Source organism: Jaculus jaculus, chromosome 10 (genome assembly GCF_020740685.1).
Source record: "Jaculus jaculus isolate mJacJac1 chromosome 10, mJacJac1.mat.Y.cur, whole genome shotgun sequence".
NCBI lineage: Eukaryota > Metazoa > Chordata > Mammalia > Rodentia > Dipodidae > Jaculus > Jaculus jaculus.
Window position 1 is genome coordinate 72,997,103 of NC_059111.1, and position 8,224 is coordinate 73,005,326.

At 40.0% G+C, this 8,224-nt stretch overlaps 1 pseudogene; it reads right to left on the minus strand.

The window, feature by feature from the left end:
- The window catches only part of LOC123463971, a 58,963-nt pseudogene extending 51,427 nt beyond the window's left edge, over nt 1-7,536 (minus strand).
- Nucleotides 7,537-8,224: the final 688 nt, after the last annotated feature.

An 8,224-nucleotide genomic window follows, 5' to 3' on the forward strand; every position in this document is an offset into this window, starting at 1 on the left:
GGCATCCCAAGGACCAGACAATAGGAAGAGTGGGGCGGAAGTGGAGGGTAAGATTTAGGGGGCACAAAACTGGACCCAAATGGAACTGGTACCATAAAATCCTATGTCCTGACTAAAAGGTTGAACCTTCATCAGGTCCTTAGAGGAAACACCTGAATCAAAAGGCCCTGGAGAGGGTATGATGAAGACTAACCTTAAGTTTTTTCCTGTTTTTTTTTTTTTCTCTTTCTCTCTCTCTTCTCTCTCTTTTATATTACCTATCTTTTTCTTCCTTCTTTTACCTTGTGCTGGCCTGTAACTCTCAGTACCAGCATGCGGTTACCATCCACAATGAGCTGTTGATCAGAGAGACCTATAAGGCTTCCCAAAAGAGGACAGAATGCTGTCAGAGCACTTGATTACACACCAAAGATTAGTGGTAAGACCTTACTGCCAAAGACACCATATGCTGTTCGTTCGGAACATGGAGAGACCTGGAGGGAATCTGGAAGAGAGCTAGTCCCCAGACAGCTCATCTAGTGCCAGAGGTGCTACATGAGCTACTTGGGGAAAATGGGAAACATCTTTCCAAGCAACTCGAGGTCTAAGCTACTCAGCAGCAAACAATCAGACATGATACTCACCCAAGGGCAATCATGGCACAGAGCCATGGTGGGTAACCAACTGCTCTTGAATTGGCTAACAGATCTGCACAGTGGAACGGAACCCATAGCTGGAACTTGGAAACAAGTCAGAATCATATCCAAATTAAGAGTTTGCTCACCAATATCAAGCTCCCACCAATTTTGGGCTACAAGAGGGCCTACACCTATTAAATTCTCTATAAACTAATAATGGTTATCCTATTTATCTGGTGATGACTTCACTCTCCATTGGAGAATCTGCTTCTCTTTTTCATATGGATGCAGAACCAGAGGTGAAAATCAGCCCCTCGCACCTAACCAGGGCCCCAGCTGAAACCATAGAGTAATTGGGGAAATGAGCAAGAGTGCTACTTTCTTGGTGAACCTATCAGCACAAGGGTGAAGGAGACAGACAAAAAGAACACCTAACTCCTACCAAACCAGAGATCCAGAGACATAGAGGCTCCCAAGACCTGATCATTGAAGTAGACCTAAAAAGAACCCAACATAGCTCAAGGAAATTCACAGAATAGGGGATGGGAAGATTGTTAGAGTCACAAGTTGGGACATTATACACAGAGACTTTGGCTCTTCCCCATAAGTGATGGCTAACTCCACAATGCACAACCCACAATTCCCATAGGGATAACTGGCATACCCAATGAGGAAGGTCTCTTCAGAGGGGAGGGTCAGGGATGAGGGCAAGGATGGTACCAACACGTGCTATTTACACACTGAGCATGTGCATAATGAATAAAGAAAAAAAAATAAACTAATATAATTAAAAATCTGAAAAATACTTTTTAAAAAAAAATTATTTATTTATTTATTTGAGAGCGACAGACACAGAGAGAAAGACAGATAGAGGGAGAGAGAGAGAATGGGCGCGCCAGGGCTTCCAGCCTCTGCAAACGAACTCCAGACGCGTGCGCCCCCTTGTGCATCTGGCTAACTTGGGACCTGGGGAACCGAGCCTCGAACCAGGGCCCTTAGGCTTCACAGGCAAGCACTTAACCGCTAAGCCATCTCTCCAGCCCTGAAAAATACTTTAAACAAAGCTGGAGAGATAGCTCAACCTGATGGCCCTGTAGATGCAGAGTGGTGCATGTGTCTGAAGTTTGTTTGCAGTGGCAGGTGGCCCTGGTACACCCATACTTGCTCTCTCTATGTCTTTCAAATAGGTAAATAAAAATATCTAAATACTGGAAAGAAATTTTTAAAAAATCACCCTTAGGTTCATCCCCAAATTCAGTAACAAATACACCCCACACACACACACTTACTAGAGAAAGAGAGAGTCAGAGAGATAGACTGAGAATGGGTGTGCATGTGCCTCTAGCCACTGCAAATGAACTCTATATGCATGCACCACCCTGTGAATATAGCTTAAATGGGTACTGTGAAATCAATCCTTAACTGCTAAGCCATCTCTCCAGCCCAAAAGTCCTTCATTTAAACTACCATATTCATTCCCTTTGCTGAAAGATAACAGGTTGATTTTTTTTTTTTTGCCCACCAGATATGCACAAGAAATTATTCTGTTAGTTTTCATTTAGTTTTACATATTATGATTAATTTTGGTGATTATATCATAAATCTGTACCTTATTCATATGCTTATCATGAGGAGGGTATTTTCATATTTCTATAGTTTGGCTTCTTGAAGAAATTAAAGTGCCATGTCAGTAAATGACTCCCTTCCTCAGATCCATCTGCTCCCATTCAGCAAGTAAATCAACTGCCTCTCCAAGCTATAGAAATATCCTATAATTGTGAACACTCAGGACTTTCCCCAAGAAATATTGATTTGTACCCCAAAGGATGAAAGCTTGGACTTGCTTCTTCACCTGCAGTCCTAAGGGTCATCTGTTCCTATTGGGGAGCATAAATTCTCTCCCCACACAGAATGGAAGCAGGGAAACAGCTAGCCATCTGCTAGATGAACCCCAGAGCCTTACTGACACTGTCTCTCACAGTGTGCAGCCTACTAAAAGTATGGTGACATCAATATTTTTTTGGGGGGGGGGGTTTGAGGTGTGGTCTCACTCTAGCTCAGGCTGACCTAGAATTCATTATGTTTTCTCAGGGTGGCCTCAAACTCGTGGTGATCCTCCTACCTCTGCCTCCTAAATGCTGGGATTAAAGGTGTGCGCCACCACGCCCAGTTATATCTATTTGACTCTTATGATACTGTCCTGCCAGCAGTGGTGTGGGTGGAGATGCATTTCTACAATCTGAGGAGGTTTTTGTCAGAGACCTACACTCAGGTAAAGACAGGTTCTTAGCTCTGCGGCAGAAAAGCAGCATGATTCATTAGTTGCTGTCAACATTCTGATAGAGTTAGAAGTTAGTCTTCTTTTGTTGATAGTTACTTAGAGACAAAGGCCCAGAAGAACATACCTGACCTAGAGATTCCAGAAGGGAACTCCAGTCTGATTCAGTGTAGTGATCAGGAATTTCTTGGTCCTCCCCTCTAGGAAGTTTTGTCAGCTTTTACCAAGTCTACCTCTCCTTCTGTAGTAGTTTGATTCAAGTGCCCCCTATATACTTATGTAGTCTGAATGCTGTGTCCCCAGCTGATGGCAACTTTTGAATTACAGTCTCCAGAGAAGGTGTGTTTTGGGGGGTGGGCTTATGGGTGTTATAGCCAGCTTCCCTTGTCAGTGTTTGGCATACTCTCCTGCTGCTGTTGTCCACCTGACATTGGCCAGGAGGTGATGTCCAGACTCTGCTCATGCCATGGTTTCCCCTGCCATCATGGAGCTTCTTTCCAGTCTATAAACCAAAATAAACCCTTTCCTCCCATAAGTTATTTCTGGTCTGCTGTTTGACCAGCAAGGCAAATATGACATAAGACCTCCCTAACCCAACAACCAATCAAGGTCCTCCATACACATTTGAAATGGTAATTAAGCTTATCCCAATTGAGTGCCAAATTTATATCTCCAAGGCTCTAAGGAAACCCAATCTACATCACTATGTGTCTACCTGCTCAGGACCCATCAGCTCCTCCACTAGGGAGCTTTTCTGCTTTACTTCTACTCTATCTCCAGAATCTTCCACAACAAAGCATTCTATGTGTCTACAATTGTTCATAACTTGTTAATCTTAAAACAAGAACTCCAGAGCCATTGGCTTGGGAGATCTGTGGCCACCCAGAGTCCAGAGGGGCTTTGTGGCTCTCAATTCCTATAACGATTCTTGCTTGGGATGACTTCAAGAAAACATGCATTGTCTCTGAAGGCAAGTTTGGCTTTAGCAGTGGTGACATCTCTTCACTCTTATCAACAGGAAAGCTGAACTGAACTCCAGGGTGAAGGCTTCTTTCCTGTACCATGGTCTCCTAATTTTCTATACTTTCTAAGATGCCTCAGTCTCAGAAAAACAGAAGAATTGGTACACAAGGACGCTGTGAGTAATAACTGATCTGTCCCTGCCTTAGGAATTTTGTATCTATTTTCAGGGTAACATATACAAATTAAAAGGTAATTGATAAATTTTAGTTTCATTGGATGACTGTGCCTAAATCTCTTAATATTTTTTTTCAGTTCAAAAGAGATTAGATTTATTTTTTCTATGAAAAACGATGACTTTATAAAAACATTTTATGTAAACTGATTCCTGAAGGAGAAAAAATTTTCAGTTAAATAGCATATACATTTATACTATTTCAGCTATTAAATCATCTTCCCAAAAGTCAATACCTATCTATATTTCTAGTAACTATATGTATTACCAATTAAACTTTTTGCTTAAGTATGAGAAATCATATCACCTTGTTTTAATATTAATTTTATACATCTTATGATGGTTTCATAGTGCTTCATAGATTTCTGTTGCCAATGTGAATGAGGTATATCCTCCATTTAGCAGAAGCATGATTAATGCTGGAATACAAGAAAGCAAGTCATATTTAAATGCTAATCATTTTTAATTTTTACATTTTTATTTATTAAGAGAGAGAGGGAGAAAGAGGCACAGAGAGAGAAAGAGAGGAAGTGAATGGGCATGCCAGGGCCTTTGGCCACTGCAAAGAACCCCAGACTCATGTGCTATCTTGTGCATCTGACTTATGTGGGCCCCAGGGAATCAAACTTAGGTTCTTTGACTATGTAGGCAAATGCTTTAAGTAAGCTATCTCTTCAGCCCAATATGGCAATCTTTTATTTGACCATCTGACAAAATTCTATGGCTACTTATCATAGTTTCAGAATATTTCACATGTGTTATATAAACTGAGTGTGACTCCTCTCACATGACCATGCACATGGGGACACACTCAATGCACAAGCAAAACGTATGCACATGCACTCACATGACATGCATAATGTGCTGAGAAGTACAGCTAATCTCAACAGTTGTCCAGGGTTCCAGCCATGCTAGAACAGCTCTCACAAGCCCAGAGCTTTTGTTTATGGGCACTGGGTATTTGCCACCTCAGAACCCAAGCGTCCTCTGGGTCATTCCCACTCTACGTTACATACTACTTCCATGAAAGCTGCAATGATTTCCTCATTTGAGTTCTCAGTCTGGTTGTTCATCTATTGCAAATGCTACAAAGATAAAGCTCTCACTGAGTTTTGGGGAGACAGTCCATCTTAAATGCCTTTATGTAGCCAGACCTTCTTATTGCATGTGATTATGTCTAGGACAGACAGAATGTGTTAGTCTATTCCTTCCTATTCTGGAAATGCAAAATTGCATCCTGGGCATAAGGAAAACCTAGACAGAAGACAGAAGTGGAAAATGTATCTTTTACACCTTATTGGTTAGTCCTAAGGAGAGTGTGATGGTTAATTTTTATTGACTTAACTACATTCAGAATCACTTAGGAGACACCTCTGAGTCTGTAAGTGCTTACAGAAAAATTTGAGTGGGGGAAGAATTCCTCTGGTGTGTCTGCATCATCTCATGGGCTGAATTAAAAAGGAAAGAAAGGAGAAACCAAGTTGAGTAGTAGCCTTATCTGTCTCTGCTTCCTGTGGACACATTGTGACTAGACACTTCTCACTCCTGTAGTCACATCTAGAGCTGTTTGTGGCCATGCCATCCCTTGATATAATGAACTGTACTTTCAAACTGAAAGGCAAAATAAACTTTCCATTCCTTGTTACTTATGCCAGGTATTTTGTCAAAGCAAAGATAAAATAACACAAGACAAACAAGGGTTAAGCTCATTTTTTCTAGCACATCCAAGATTACAGAGCTTATTTTAGGAGCAGACTTAGGATGTTATCAACTTCCTTTTCACTATCAATTACAAGAGTCATACTGACTTTACTTTTTCTATATTTTGAATTAATTGGATACATTTCTGATTGTTTAATTGCTTGACTATCATTTTATTCTTATAAAAGTCTGACTTGGTCTTGATATACCATTCAACATATTCTAGGTCATTTGATTCACAAACTCTTTAAAATATTATTTTTAACATGTGTTGAATTCACAGGAAGACTTTAAGGCAGTCTTTGTTCAGTGTGGTTTTATGCTAGCCTAACAGTAAAAAGGTTTTATGTATATTCAATGCTCTGAAGCAATTCAAATAAAACATTTGAAAAGTCTGTCCTAAAAAGGTTTTGTAGAATACATACAAAAAGTGGTCTGGAAACAGATGCTTTTTATTAAGGGTAGATATTTTTAAGTGCTTTCAGCTATTTTCTATAGCAATCTATTAGTTGCATATCTCTCCTGATAGTATTTGGAGAATTTCCTCTAAACTTTTAAACTTATTGGCATAAACTTTGGGTAGAATTCTCTTCTAATTTTATGAGTATTATTTGCATCTATGGCCATGTTTTTACACTTGTTTCTGGTGCCTCTCCACTCTTTTTCTATAAGAATTACCAGAGAATTCTGTATTTCTTTTTTTTTTTAAAGCATTATTTATTTATTTATTTATTTTCAAGCAGAGAGAGACAGAACTGAGAAAGACAGAAAAAAAAAAAAAAATAGGTGCACCAGGGCCTCTAGCCACTGCCAACGAGTCCCAGATACTTGAGCTATTTGGCACATCTGGCTTTATATAGACACTAGGGAATCAAACCTGTGTCAATAAGCCTTGAAGGCAAGAGCCTTAACTGCTGAGCCATGTCTCCAGCATGAGAATTCTGTATTTTATTTGATTTTTCAGAGGAACTAACTTTATTTAATTACTCTGTGTTGAGGAGTATTTAACTTATTTCTGATTTGATTTTTAAAAATTTATTTCTTGGGCTAGAGAGATGTCTCAGCAGTTAAGGCACTTGCCTACAAGGCCTATGAACTCAGATTTGACTCCTCAGTACCCACAGAAAGCCAGATACTCAAATGGCACATGAGTCTGGAGTTCATTTGCAGATGCTATAGGCTCTGGTACACTTGGTCTCTCTCTCTCTCTCTTTCTCTCTCTCTCTCTCTCTCTGTCATAAAATAAATTTTTTTCTTCCTTTTAATTTTTTTTACTCAAAATAAATATTTTATTTTTTTATTTTGTTTTCTTTAGATTCTAATTTTTCTTATTGACAACTTCCATAATTGTAAACAATACCTCATGGTAATTCCCTCCCCCCCCCCACTTTCCCTTTGAAACTCCATTCTCTATCATATCCCCTCCCCCTCTCAATCAGTCTCTCTTTTATTTTGATGTTATGATCCTTTCTTCCTATTATGATGGTCTTGTGTAGGTAGTGTCAGGCTCTGTGAGGTCATGGATATCCAGGTCATTTTGTGTCTGGAGGAGCATGTTATAGGAAGCCCTACCCTTCCTTTGGCTCTTATATTCTTTCCACCACCTCTTCTGCAAGGGACCCTGAGCCTGGGAAGGTGTGATTGAGATATTTCAGTGTTCTTACTTCAGCCAGAGTCTCCGACTGAACCTGGAGCTTGCCATTATAGTCAGGAGCCCCAATGGTTTTCCAGACTCTTGTCCCCATGGGACTGGTCCATACACAGCTGTGTGTGAGAATTCTGGAGATGGGACTCATGCGGTTCCTTAGGCCTCCTCAGGCCCTCAGGCTTGCACAGGAAGTGTGCTTAACCACTGAACAATCTCGCTAGCCTTATTTTTTTAAATATATAAATAAATAAAATTAATTGAGGATATGCTATCTTCTCCAATACCTCCAATTTCTAAGAAAATATTAAAAAGGAAAGCTTGATGATTCATTTCCATGACTAGTGCAATAAATAATAGGTGATTCTAATAGGAAAAAGACCCCAAGTTGTCTTTACAGTTTTACACTGGAGCTTTAAAAAATGTCAATTTGTGCTAAGTGACAGGCTTTAAACAAGTCTTGCAAAATTAACTGTGAAGGTTATAAATTCTAAGAAAAACCCAAACCTTAGGTCACATGAATGTCTGCCAGGACTGGATAATTTTCAATTTAACTACTTTTTAGTTGGCAATAGTAACCTGTACACGTCCAAACCTTATTATTTACAGGACAAAGTGACTGAGCCGTCTTCATATTTAATGGGAAGAGCCGAAGCATGCTATGGGTCTTTAGACTGCAGCATCAATGGGGAAGACAGGGGCAGGTGGAGCAGCTGAAAACAATAGGCCCAGCATTACCACTCACTTCTTGAAGGTCGATTTGAAAGATTTGCCTCTTACCCCAGTGG